This window comes from Cervus elaphus, chromosome 18 (genome assembly GCF_910594005.1).
Source record: "Cervus elaphus chromosome 18, mCerEla1.1, whole genome shotgun sequence".
Taxonomy (NCBI): domain Eukaryota; kingdom Metazoa; phylum Chordata; class Mammalia; order Artiodactyla; family Cervidae; genus Cervus; species Cervus elaphus.
In genome coordinates, this window is record NC_057832.1 from 41,518,217 (window position 1) to 41,531,927 (window position 13,711).

The 13,711-nt window shown below is 45.6% G+C and overlaps 1 long non-coding RNA gene across 1 annotated transcript; it reads right to left on the reverse strand.

Moving 5' to 3' along the window:
• Positions 1-4,257: 4,257 nt before the first annotated feature.
• LOC122674178 lies at positions 4,258-11,595 on the reverse strand. The gene is made up of 3 exons (XR_006334922.1): positions 11,508-11,595; positions 7,684-7,738; positions 4,258-4,366 (listed from the first exon to the last, which is right to left on the reverse strand). It is a non-coding gene; the product is annotated as an uncharacterized LOC122674178 (long non-coding RNA).
• Positions 11,596-13,711: the final 2,116 nt, after the last annotated feature.

Here is a 13,711-nt window from a genome sequence, read left to right on the forward strand (position 1 = left end):
CTGTCGGTAGTAACAAAACCTGTGGCACCACTGTCCAAAAAGACTACCGCTGTAACTGGGGTATCGGGAGGAGAGATGATTAAATCGTTTTGCCAGCCCAGAAAATGTCAGATGGGGGGGGGGGGAGCACCAAGTGATTCATGAATTCCTCTACATTCCTGAGTGCCCAGTACCCCTGTTGGGGAGAGACTTGCTCTCCAAACTAGGAGCACAAGTGACTTTCTCCCCTGAGGAGAGGCCCACCTTCTGGACAGACTCTATGACTTATTTGCCCTCTCTCTCAATACCAACCCAAGATGAGTGGAGGTTGCATGAGCCTCTGAAGGCAGAACCGGGTGGGCCGGAAGAGCATGGGAGAGAGCTAACTCAATTATTCCCTGAGGTCTGGGTGGAAGACAACCCCCCCTCCCCCCAGGCTGGCTAAACATCACGCCCCAGTGATAATGGAACTCAAACCAGGCACCATCCCGGTTAGAGGGCGCCAGTACCCGCTATGGATGGAGGCCTGAGCCGGCATATTGCCCCACATCAATAGATTGAAACAAGCAGGCATTCTAGTAGAGTGCCAGTCGGCTTGGAATACGCCAATCCTGCCAGTCAAAAGGGAAGGAGGACAGGACTGTAGGCCTGTACAAGATCTCAGACTGGTCAACCAGGCTACTGTGACTTTACACCCCACTGTTCCAAACCCCTATACCTTGCTTAGCCTCCTCCCACCGAGGACTAAAGTTTACACTTGCCTAGATCTCAAGGATGCCTTCTGCATATGCCTCGTCCCAGCGTCACAGCCCATCTTTGCCTTTGAATGGGAAGATCCAGTGGGGAGCACCAAACAACAGCTCATCTGGACTCCCCCACAAGGGTTTAAAAACTTCCCAGCCATCTTTGGGGAAGCCCTGGCTTCTGACCTGGACTCATTCCATCCGGAAGAGTATGGATGTCAGCTCCTACAATAGGGGGATGACCTGCTGCTGGCTGCCTGAGACCAAGGAAAAATGCTGGAAAGGGACAAATGCACTGCTCCAGCTGTTGATGAAAGCAGATTACCGGGTGTCGAAGAAGAAGGCACAGATCTACAAAGAGGAGGTAAGGTATCTGGGGTTTGTTTTAAAGAAGGACTCAAGGTTCCAGACTCTAATTGGGTCCTATATACTGATGGCACTCGTCTGATAAAACAGGGACAACAGCTCTGGGGTATTCCAAAGTGGAAGGGGCCATCAAGACTGAAAAGAGAGGGTGGGAATTGCCAAGTGGCAAATTATTGGTACCGGAGGAGCTGGCACACACTCTGGTAAGCCAGACACACCAAGCGACCCACCTAGGCCATGCTGACTGCTCACAGGTTAATGCTGCCTCTTGGATATTCAGACAAAAACCTCCGGGTATTCAACTGAAAGGCACACTGCCCCTTGAACACCTGGGAGTGGACTTGACTGAAATGAAACCTCACCGACACTACCGTTACCTGCTGGTCATGGTATGTGCATTCTTGAGATGGGTAAAAGCTTTTCCTACCTGGACTGAAAGAGAATCAGAAGTATCCCGGTGCCTGATTAGGGAAATGGTTCCTAGATTTAGATTTCCTACCAGCATTGGATCAGGCAATGGCCCGGCTTTTGTAGCTGATTTAGTATAACAAGTAAGCAAAACTTTAAACTGCACACTGCATATAGGCCCAGAGTTCTGAGATGGTGGAATGAACCAACTGGACACTTAAAGGGACTCTCCAAGTGGATCAGAGAGACTGACTGCTCCTGAGTGGACTTGCTTCCAATGGCTCTGCTCAGACTCAGGATGACCCCACAGTCCCAAGGCTATTCTCCGCACGAAATTGTGTATGGGAGGCCTCCTCCCATAATAAAACAGGTGTCAACAAATTTGCCTCAGGTAAGGGGGGATAGGATTTCACAGCAGATGGAACTGGGTAAGGTAATAAATCGGGTAACTAAGTTTGTACAAGAAAGGGTGCCGTTCCCCCTTGGGGAACAGATTCATGAGTTTACACTTGGTGACCAAGTATGGGTCAAAGATTAGAAACATGATTTACTAGCCCTTTGGTGAAAGGGCCCTTATGTTATTCTAACTACCCCTACTGCAGTTAAAGTTGCAGGTATTGTCCCTTGATCTGTCACACCAGAGCGAAGAAGGCATACCACGCTGACCCGGAAGACGCTGAGTGGACCACCCAGAAGGACCCCACCGACCCACGGGGAACCAAGATCATTCTGAAGAGGAAGAGAAGGAGATCCCGGACGAGCCCTCTACAGGATGGAGCTGGGTAAACGACTCCTGCTGCTCGGCCTCTTCAACGCAATCCTGAACCTGACCAGTGTTCCTGCACAGGACAACGTCTTCATCTCGTGGGCACATTCTTACGCGAACTTCCACAACTCCTCCAACTGTTGGGTATGTGGGGCCATGCCCCTGTCAGTAATGGACGGACTCCCCTTGTGGGTATCGCCACTCCGTTATGGGGACTTTATACCACTGTGTTCCTTCTTAGAGCAACAGAAAGGAACTTTTCTCTCTCTCACCAACCATAACCTTTCTTTGCTCTCCTGGTGTAAGAGGAAGCCATCAATGGGCCAGGGACATAGGGTTACATTTAACATGAACACCAGCCTTATGGAGATAACAAAGGCTTATACCTCATATATGAAAATTAAAGAGGAAAAGGGCTCCCTTAACAAAAGGGGGACAGGCCTCCCGGTACCTTGAGCAATACTACCAGGTCTGGGATGAATATTTCTGGATGACTCCTGAGAAAGGACAGTTGATTACCCCTGCTACTATTTGCTGGGAACAAAAAGAACAGAAACTTGTATTTGGAGACCACCCCCTAGACCCAAAAGAATTAAAATATATGGGTTATTTGCCCCCTGAACAATGTAAACAAATCTTGGAAGTTACCTATCACCCCAATCAGTCTGTTCAGTGGCCCGGTTCCGACTGGAAATATAATCCTGGAATCCGCTGGGTAGCCCCCAATGGGACCCAGTGGCTCTGTGGGCTTAACTTATGGCCATGGTTACCAGTTGACTGGGTGGGGCGTTGCACATTAGGATTTGCTTTCTCCCATGGCAGTATTAAGCCTAGCCTATACTAGCCTCCAGTAAACCTGCCTTATCTGCATGCAAGATGGACACGATCTGTGTTCCAATGGTATGACTATCTTGCTGCCTTGTTTATACCCTCTGTAGGGACAATGGATATCATGGTTAAGGTAGAGGCCTTAACTAATTTCATTAAACAGGCCCTCTTAGACAGTACTAAAGCCACTCAAGCTTTGAACGAAGAACAGATTCAGATGAGGAAGGCAGTAATTCAAAATAGGATGGCATTAGACATACTCACAGCAGCCCAAGGAGGGACTTTGGCGAATGGTGTGTACATCCCTGACCTGTCTGAAGATGTATCTGCTGCCTTGGAGGATATGCAAAATCAAGTGAAAGCCATGTCTAATGAATTGTTGTTATAGTAATCTTGATCATACTGCTTTGTGGACCCTGCTTCCTACAATGCCTTGTGAATTTTGTAACCCAGAGGTTGATAGCATTCTCTCATGTGGGTGGCAGGAGGGCTAAGGTACAATATATCTCCATAAATGATGCTCGTTATGGAAACTAAGAGCATCAAGAGGGGGGAATGAAGAAGGAATTCATAGGGCCTGGACTCCATCTCAGGCCTGTCTGTGCTGATCGTGCGCGCCACCTCTCCAGTGGACTCTGAACTCTGTGCTTAGCGCCTGTGGGAATGACAATGGAAGGATAAGACCCCCCTCTGGGCAGGGGAATCTTGAAGAACAGACACTAATCACCCCTGCCTCCGGACACTATCTATCGGAATGTAAGCACAGGCTTATCAGTTATTAACTATTTGGAATGTAACTGCGGGCTTATTGATTATTGACTGTTTGAACACATAACACGTGAATGATGGGGTTATTGTAGTTGTATTTACCCTTCCTTTGTTTATGTAAGTCTCAAGGGAATTGGGGTAGTGGGTTTGGACACATGGGGTATAAAAGATTTTCACAAATGCTGGTCGGGGCCCTTGGCTAAGAGGAGACTCTGCCTTGGGCCCGCCGGTGTAATAAACTGCACTCCACTATCTGCATTGTCCTTCTGAGTGAGTCTGTTTCCTGGAAAGCGTGGCTATAACAAAATAAATGAATACATCTATACATCTACATATCTTAATTAAAGAAATGCTTACCTGGAAGGGAGAAATTTCCTCCAGTATTAACAAATCTGTCAGTCATTTCTCCAAATACTATCATCATGAGGGGCAGACCTGATACATGAGTTATGGCCATGATAGTGCCAAAAGACATAAATAATTTATCCTGCCAATCAGAGTATCGAAACTAAAAAAAGAAAGAAAGAAAAGATAAGAATACTCAGCTTGTATAACAGAATTTCTCTTTTTTCACAATGCATGTTCTTTGTATTTTTCTTTAAGGTCAGTACTTTTGTAACCGTTCCAAATAAATTTATTAGGGAAGAAAGAGAATTTCCATTCAAATCACTGACAGAGTAATTTCAAGAGTCTATTTATTTTGTATCTGTGTGGAAAAAATTCTACTTTCATTTAATCAGTGTCTTATTTGGATAAGTCGTTGCAATATAATCAGAAGGGACTAAGATTTGGTTTCACTAAGAAATACTGTTTGATCTTCCAGAGCTCCTGAGGTAGTGAATTAGAAACAGCTAGGGCTTGATGTCATTTACATACACACACATAATACATCCTTTAAAAAGACATTCAGAATATTTCAGAGGGAGAACTACAAAGGGCAGAGAGGGAACAGATATTCTGGGTTTTGAGGATAAGGCCCTTTTAAGAGGCTTAAGTTAGCTTTTGGAAGACAGATCAACAGTGAAGGGCAAGAAACTTAAGGAGTGCCTGGGTGTGTGCTCTAGGGAAGTCTTGCTTATGGAGATGATCCTCATTGTAGAATCTTGAAGGACAAGGGGGAATTAGCTGAAGAACTGGGGAGTGCAGAGAAAGTGGGGGAAGTGGGGGCTTAGAACAGCAGGGTGACTGGAAACTACACAAGTCCTCAGTGAACCCCATGTGGTGGAATTTCTAAGCACACAGTACAGAGCATGGAGGACGATATTAGAGAGAGGTCTAAGAGGCCTGGTGGCCACACCAACTACCTCGGATTTAGCACCGTCTATAGAGGGCTTCCCTGGTGGCCCAGCTGGTAAAGAATCTGCCTGCAATGTGGGAGACCTCGGTTCGATCCCTAGGTTGGGAAGATCCCCTGGAGAAGGGTAAGACTACCCACTCCAGTATTCTGGCCTGGAGAATTCCATGGGCTGAATAGTCCATGGTGTCGCAAAGAGTCAGACACGACTGAGCAACTTTCACTTACCACTTACAGAGGGAAGTGGTTATACCAGTAAAGTGCACAACACCCAAGAACTAACCGGCCGATCACTGTCATAATACTCCAAAACCCTTTGTCCTTCACCACCTTTTTTAGTTCTCTCCAAATTCCCACTTTCTCTCCCCATTTCTGATTGACTGAAACTATGCCTCTCTCTGTTCTTCTTTCGTCCTCTGCCCTCCAGACTACATCTCCCATCTCTTAGTTTTCCGTTTCTATACGTTCCCCTCTGCCCCCCACATCTTTCTCATCTTTTTAACCCTTATCTCTGCCCATTTCCCCACCCCACTCCCTCTGGGGGACAAAGAAGGAACAGTCATCAAGAGAATGGGTGATGAGTCAGGCTGGGCAGAGTGGGGCCCTTGAGAGTGGAGGCTGAGTCAGAGGGCGTCACTATGCAGGGGCACCCTGAGGTTAAAGCGGGGGGGGGGGTGCCAACTGTTCTCAGGGGTTTCCAGAAGTTCAGTCTGGGAGACCAAATTCCATCATTAAACACAGAGGGCAAGCGAGAGTGTTGAGAGAGACAAAGGGTGGGAAGCCAGGTGGAGCTTGGAATGAAAAAAGGTGGGCAGGTAAAGTCCAGAGCAGGTAGGAGGGGCCCCTAAAATTGCCACAAAAGGGACCAGTGTCCCCAAGGTTCACCTTAGTGGCCGGAGGGGAAGGGAGATAGAGCACTTGAGTTTCTGGGCCACAGCTCAAGCATAGGAGCAAGGTGACATGCAATGTTGTCTTCACCAAACATTTATGTGAAACTGCTGCTGCTGCTGCTAAGTCACTTCAGTTGTGTCCGACTCTGTGTGACCCCATAGACGGCAGACCACCAGGCTCCTCTGTCCTTGGGATTCTCCAGGCAAGAATACTGGAGTGGGTTGCCATTTCCTTCTCCACATGAAACTGAGGAAAGTTTAAGAGGCTTTTTCATAGTACATTTGAAACTCATGTAATGTAATATATTCACTGCACCTCAATTAAAAAGTTTCTCATATTAATGAAACAAAATTTTATTGTCACCAAGCTTCAGTGAAAATTCCAGGAATCTCACAGTGATATCCTAAGTAACCTAGGTCTGTTTTCAGTGATTTTTCAACAAAAGAATGCCTTTCTGTTTTGTGCTGTACCCCATGGACTGTAGCCCGCCAGGCTCCACTGTCCATGGGGATTCTCCAGGCAAGAACACTGGAGTGGGTTACTCCATGCCCTACTCTGGGGGATCTTCCCAACCCAGGGATCGAACCCAGATCTCCTGATTTGCAGGTAGATTCTTCACCATCTGAGCCACCAGAGAAGCCCCAAATGCCTTTCTAACTCCTATTAAAATGCAGTTTTATCCTGAACCTCAATCAGAACAGCAGCAAAAAAAATCTATTAAGAGAGTGAAAAAGATTCCATTTATATTTAAGGTTAAACTTCCAAATTCAAATGAAAATTTCTGTTTCTACTTTAAGGTTTGTGACATTTTGTTTTCTGTAAGGGCAGATTTAAAACCTTTGCATTAAAATCAGATTAAATTTTATAAACAATTTATTCTCTAAAGTACTGAATTGAAAAAATGTTACCCTTACAGAGATTTTTAAACAGAAGTCACAAGCATAAGGGAGAAGAGAAGGAAACTTAATAAGTTGGAGATTTCAGATGACATGCTTTTTTTTTGTTTATCAACTTCTTTGCTATCAAATAATGGCTGTCATAGTTTGAAACATCTCATATTCACCAAAAGTGGGCAAACATTTTCTTGGGTCCCCTCTCTAAGAATTATTACAAATGAAAAACAGATTTGACTTCTTCCAAAAGTATGTTGGCTTGCCCTGGACCAGTGGAAAACCACTGAGAATTGTCATAAACATATCTGAATCTGTAATAGTAACTTCATATTTAATCAATTTTCCTGGAGGCCAATGTGAACATAGATTTCTTAAGCATTTATAATTTTCTGTAGTTAACAATCTCCTTATATGCAAGTTTATTTTAAGGTAAATTTGTGTGTGTGTGTCTGTGAAACAAGTGCAGAGATGTGTTTTTATGAAATTAATTGATTTTTATGGTGCTTCAAACACCAGTCCTAACTTCAGTTTCCCTGTACACCAGTTAACTCTGCTCTCCCAGCCAGCCTATCCCTACCTGTTTTATCATCCACCTTGAGAATATGGGCCATTAAATACAATCAGCCAATCTAGGACATCTATCGCTGCCTGCAGACAATCCTAAAGTACTTACTTCTCACTACAGATTCAAGACTTCAAACTTAAATGAAGGCAGAACTGATTCAAACTTAATATTTCACAGCTTACCAATGTTAATGGTCCAATCAAATTTACTTTCTTCGTTTTTTCCTTAGCTTGGCTGCTGTAGAATATATATATATATAAAACTGAATTTAAAAATTGTCACAAAATATTTCATAGTCAACTGAATATAAATTTAAGTAGTTACCATATTTGAATATTATATTTTCAAATGTAAAAGAGTGATGTCCACAAACTGTCAGAATTATCCAGTTTAAAACATGGTGTAAGGCAATAACCAAGTGCAAAGGTAACTGTCCAAGGTGCTATAGGAATCTCCGCATAGCCAGGGAATGGTCACCTGCCTTGCAGCATGCATGCACAGAAGGAAGATGACCATGTCAACAATGTCTGCAAGATCAGTTAATTCTTCATAAAAAGGTACATATTGATCTAAAATTGGTAAAGGCCACTCTTCTGAATGATCATAGGGAGTGGTGTCAGGAAATCCTGTTGGCTGTACATTCAAAATACATCTAGAGTTCAATCACTCTTCACCACTTTCATAAGTATCCTAATAGCCAGGAGAACTCCTGCCTTGTTCCTCCACTTCCACTTATGCCCACTTCAGTCTATCCACAACACTATACTCAGAGTCATCATTTAGAAACATAAGCCACATGCTTGCTAAAGAGGAGGAAGAGGCGAGGGACGGATTGGGAGTTAGGGATTAGCAGGTGCAGCTATTACATATAAGATGGATGAACAGCAGGGTCCTACTGAAGAGCACAGGGAGCTACATTCAATGTCCTGTAATAAGTCATAATGGAAAAAAGCGTGAAAAGAATGTGTGTGCAAATATATACACAGATATGTATAGCTGATCATTTTGCCGTATAGCAGAAATTAACACAACATTGTAAATCAGCTATACTTCAATAAATTAAAAAAACCCTCAGGTCATACTATGCTGCTACTCTGCTCCAAGACTTACAAGCGGCTTCCGCTTTTCTCAGAGTAAAAGCCAAATCCTTACGTTGGCCTCTAGGGCCCACATGATATTCCTCTGGTACCTCTCTGAGCACAGCGCCCACTCCCACTCCTGCTGGCTCGGCTCCAGTCACCTAGGTCTCTCTGCTGCTGCTGTCCTGTGAACACGCCAAACACGTTCCCCCTGCAGGGTCTGCATTACCTCTGCCGGGAGTGGTACATATATGCCACACAGCTTTCTCTTTTTTTTTCAAGTTCTTGCTTAAATATTGCCTTCTCAATATGACCTACCTTAACTACCCTATTTAAAATAGTTTTTTTGTGCTCCTGATTTCTTTAGCCTTCATGTTAGCCTTAACATGTTCCCATAGCATTCATTACCTGCTAACAACTGTTTGCAGGACTAAGTGCCCCTGGGAAAAGAGTTTATGGATGCTTCTTTTTCAGAAATGACCACATATTTGCATAGATCTAACTTTATAGGACTGCAAGGAGATCCAACCAGTCCAAGGAGATCAGTCCTGGGTGTTCATTGGAAGGACTGATGCTGAAGCTGAAATTCCAATACTTTGGCCACCTCATGCGAAGAGTTGACTCACTGGAAAAGACCCTGATGCTGGGAGGGATTGGGGGCAGGAGGAGAAGGGGACGACAGAGGATGAGATGGCTGGATGGCATCACTGACTCGATGGACATGAGTTTGAGTAAACTCCGGGAGTTGGTGATGGACAGGGAGGCTTGGTGTGCTGCGATTCATGGGGTTGCAAAGAGTCGGACACGAGTGAGGGACAGAACTGAACTGAACTGAACTTTATATTATTCAAAGCCCAAGAGTGCCCCTGGTCTGGGATATCTGATGCCCTTTGGTGATAATTTGTCTCAGAAGCCACAGGCTATTAATTTGGTTTTAGGTTGGAAACGCTGTTGCTTCCTCAGTCTTGGGTATAGAATGAAACAAAATCTGGTTCTCCCCTCAGGCAGGAAGATGGAATTGGATACAATATTTTTCTTTTATGTATCTTGGGCTCTAATTCCATGGCATATAAAGACTACTTGCAGGATTTTAGCAATTACATGTTCAGCATGTGTGTTGTTTACATCTATCCTCAACAATAAATAAATGCTAACGCTAAGAGGGCAGACTTTTTTACCTAAATGCATTTATTTAAATTACCAGGTAAAGTTTTATTCACAGGACTTGATCCCAAATTATCTGGAACATTTTCTAAAATCAAAGGACTGACATCTGCGATGAAATATGTTCACAAGTATGTGACCGGCAAAACTGCATGATTGGAACAACCATGTAACTCTCAATTTTCCCTAGACAACTGAAGTGAGCTGAACTTCCTTTGACACATAAGTTTTGGTCTATTTTTTATAAAAATGTGTCTCATTACACTTAATTTCACAATCTTAACTTTTTCTTAGTCTTCTGTACTCTTTGCACTCTCTTCTTCCCAGCACAAGGCTGTGAGCTCCACTTCCGAGAACTTCCTTGGGTTCTGTTCTGTCACCGCATCTTTTGCAGGGGTAACCCCTCTGTACAGTCACCAAGGTTTAGCCAGTGCAACACAGAAATAGACTTCTTGGAGAAAATGCCATCTATTTATAGACTCACAGTCAATTCCAGCCTAAATTGCCAGTGAATGAAAACCACATTTTTCTAGAAGAAAAAATACCATCCATGGGTTTTCCAATTTTATAGGGCAAACTGGATATTCTGTGAATGAATACCACGGTATGTAGAAGAAATAAAGGAAGATCACTGACGAAATTAACAGACTAAAATAATGCCCTGGTTTAACCACCAGATAGGCATATTCTCTGCTAACTAATCAGGCCACTTGCAGCTTGAGGACCCACTACAGAACCTGATAAGTTTGTCCCTCTGGGTGATCACTGGATGACACCGGTCAATTAGCTCTGGGTGGCTTGGCATGAACTCAGAGACCACAATAGCCTCATAGATTTTGAGGCTGAAGGAGAAAATGATTCACTATCCTCAGAGTGAAAGAGGGACAACGACAGCATGCCACTTACTGATTGCTTATGCCCCGCTAAGGTGGAGAAGTGAGAGTGACAAGGGCCCTGGGGAGCCACAGAGCCAGCAGAGGGAGAGAGACAGCAAGCAGAGAAAGGCGAGAGGTTCCCCCTGCATCGGAGCAACGATTTCTTTGGAAGCGCAGGTAACCCTCCCCACCTCACCCCTCACCCCCCAGAGGGGAGGAAGAGGGAACCTGAGAGCTGAGAGGAAGGTGGGTAAAATGAGGAGGAAGAGGAATAATGAGTGGAAGGAAGGAGCTGCCTGCTTCACTGCACTTGTTTAAAAAGCACAACCGTCAACAGCAGATGTCTGATGCTCTTTAAGCCCAGAAGATCAGACGATGTTTACGAAAGTTTTCTGGAAAAGTTGCGAGCTACATAATGCAGGGAATGTTATACCACACATGTTCATCGAAGGGCCCTGCACAAAGAGAAGAGGGCACTCTCAAACCCATGCTCTATTTCCTGTTGTTGTTTACTGGCTAAGTCCTGTCTGACTCTTCGCCACCCAGAGGACTGTAGCCCACCAGGCTCTTCTGTCCATGGGGATTCTCCAGGGAAGAATAAGGAGTGGGTTGCCTTGCCCGTCTCAAGGGGATCTTTCCAACCCAGGTATTGAACCCGCATCTCTGAGGGATACTTTACCCCTGAGCCACCAGGAAAGCCAGCCTGTCGCAAAAGAAGCCTCAGTGACATTCCTTGGGTAAAGTCAGAACCACAGAAAAGATTCTAAGGAAACTCCAAAACAATGGCCAAAGGCATCATCAACTCAACTTCTTTGCTTGGCTACATGTGGCTCTGCTGACTCGCGTGTAAGGAGAAAAGCAGAAAACTGGTGGCCGAGGGTGATGTACCTGCTGACATCCAGTTCAAATCCGTCCTCCCTCGTCTCGGTGATCCAGAATCTTGCGATCCTTCCCACCTCTGGATCCATCTCAGCCTGGGGAGAAACCAGTCTCAGGCCCAAGGGCTAGCCGCCAGCCCTGGGCCCGCTGAGCCAGCTGCGGCCGATAAGCCCTGCGACCAGCCTGGTGCCACTGGGAGTTCCGAAAGCCTCGCCTGGCGGGCCACTCGAGCCCTCCAGAGTGACGGTCACACTCCTTCACTGCAGTTTTCTCTTTGAAGGTTTGTGGGGGACAGTTTGGACATGCTCACCAATGATGGGGCAGCTGAGGGACACGAGAGACCCCTAGGTCGCCTCCCGCTGCTTCTGCATCCCGGGGTCTGCTCTCCGGGGGGCACTGAACCCACCCATCTCTAGGGACGCTGAGAACAGGGCAGGGCCGCCCAAAAACATTGCATTAAGCTCTTCAGAGGATAATGCAGTCAGTGCATTCTTAACAGAGGCACAGAATTTTAGGGCTGGAGGGGGCTTTAGACATCGCCAAATTCAAAACCGCTTCTCCTTCACTCCGTTTCCAGTAAGAAGCTGATGCCCAGAGAGGTCGAGTCTCGCCAGTGGCTACATCCTCAGGACCAGGGTCCAGTCTCCAGTGACCTCTCCTGGCATCCTCTTCTGATCCTGGACTCTAAACCTCTAAACCTCGCGCTCACCAGAATCCTCTGTGTGGTTCTCTTGTCCCTTTTCCTTAACCTCGAGCCACACTCCTTCCTAAAGGAAAAATCTAAAACAGGGAGCAACATGTTCTCATAGCTTTGAAGCCAGTGGGATTCAAACTCAGAGCTTCCTATCTTACTAGTGATGTCACCCTGGACACTTTCTCGCTTCTCTAAGCCGCAGTTTCCTCATATGGTAACATGAGGATAAAACAGCCCCCTGACTAGGTCACTGTGAGGAATGAATGAACTAAGAAGCTGAAAGGAGCGAGCACTGCGCCTGAACCAGAACGCACCCCGCAAACACGGCTTCCCTTCTCCCCACCAGGCAGCGGGGCTCCCTGCGGCTCCTTGCTCCTGCTGTCTCCTTAACACAGAAGTCATCCCGTGGCTTTCTCGGGTTCCCAGAGAAAAGTAACGCAGAGCATCCTACAGGAGGAGGTGCTGTCAGCAGACCTTGGATCTCACCTGTGTCACCTACCGTTTGGCCTCAGGCGATTTACTTAATTCTTGATTTTACGGAAACCGTAAAATAGAGGTGTTTTTCTTTTCTTTTTTTTTTTTTAAAGGATTATAGGACAGGGGAAGTAACACACCGCTTTAGTCACCAAAATTCTTACATAACCAGAGAAGAGTTGGCATCCCAGATCCTACAATAGGAATTTCCAAAATTTAAATGAACCGGGAAAAGAACAGAATAAGTAGTCTGAAAAAACATTCCACAAGACAACACTAACTCTTATCAGGTATTCCAGAACTCTAATGGAATACTGATTCCTTATGATGACAAAATCCATATAGTAGGAAATCGAAGAAGAAAATAGTTTTTTTAAGGTCTACGACAGGGAATTATCAACGGAGAGCTGCACTGTGACAAGTTGTTTGTGATGACAAACACCTGCACTCCATTCTTACAATTTGAGGCGAGTTTGGAGACGTGGGGGAATTTAAATCACAGTATCATCCACAATGCACATGATCAAGAGAGAATCTGAAGGACCCCAATCCAGTACGCTTATGATCCTATGTGTCCTAATGACTCCATGTGCTCCCTTCAACTTTCCACCAACTCTGCCCTATCCCCGGCAGAGCTCCCTACTCTAAACCGAGGCTTTAGCTCCGGCACTAGGCCACAGGCTTATTCCAGGAACTTGCAAAACGTTCGGACCCCGAGGATTACCCGGAACTCCTCTTTCTACCCCCTCCCACTCAGGCTGAACCCCGACTCCCGGCCCCCCTGGACACTGCAGCATCTCGGCTGCCCCTCCAGCTCCTACCAAATAGAGGTGTTATTAGGATGAGACATATTGTGTGTAAAGTGCCTGGCATGTAAGAGGAACCTAGTATTAATAGTTACAAGATCAGAAGAGGCTGATGAGGAGAGACGGAGAAGAGACAGGAGCCCGAGCGCTCACTCTAAAATATGCCACTTACTCCACCCCGCTCTGCATATCACCTTGAGCTAGGCAGAGCTTGACTTGAAGAGATGACTTAGTGTTTA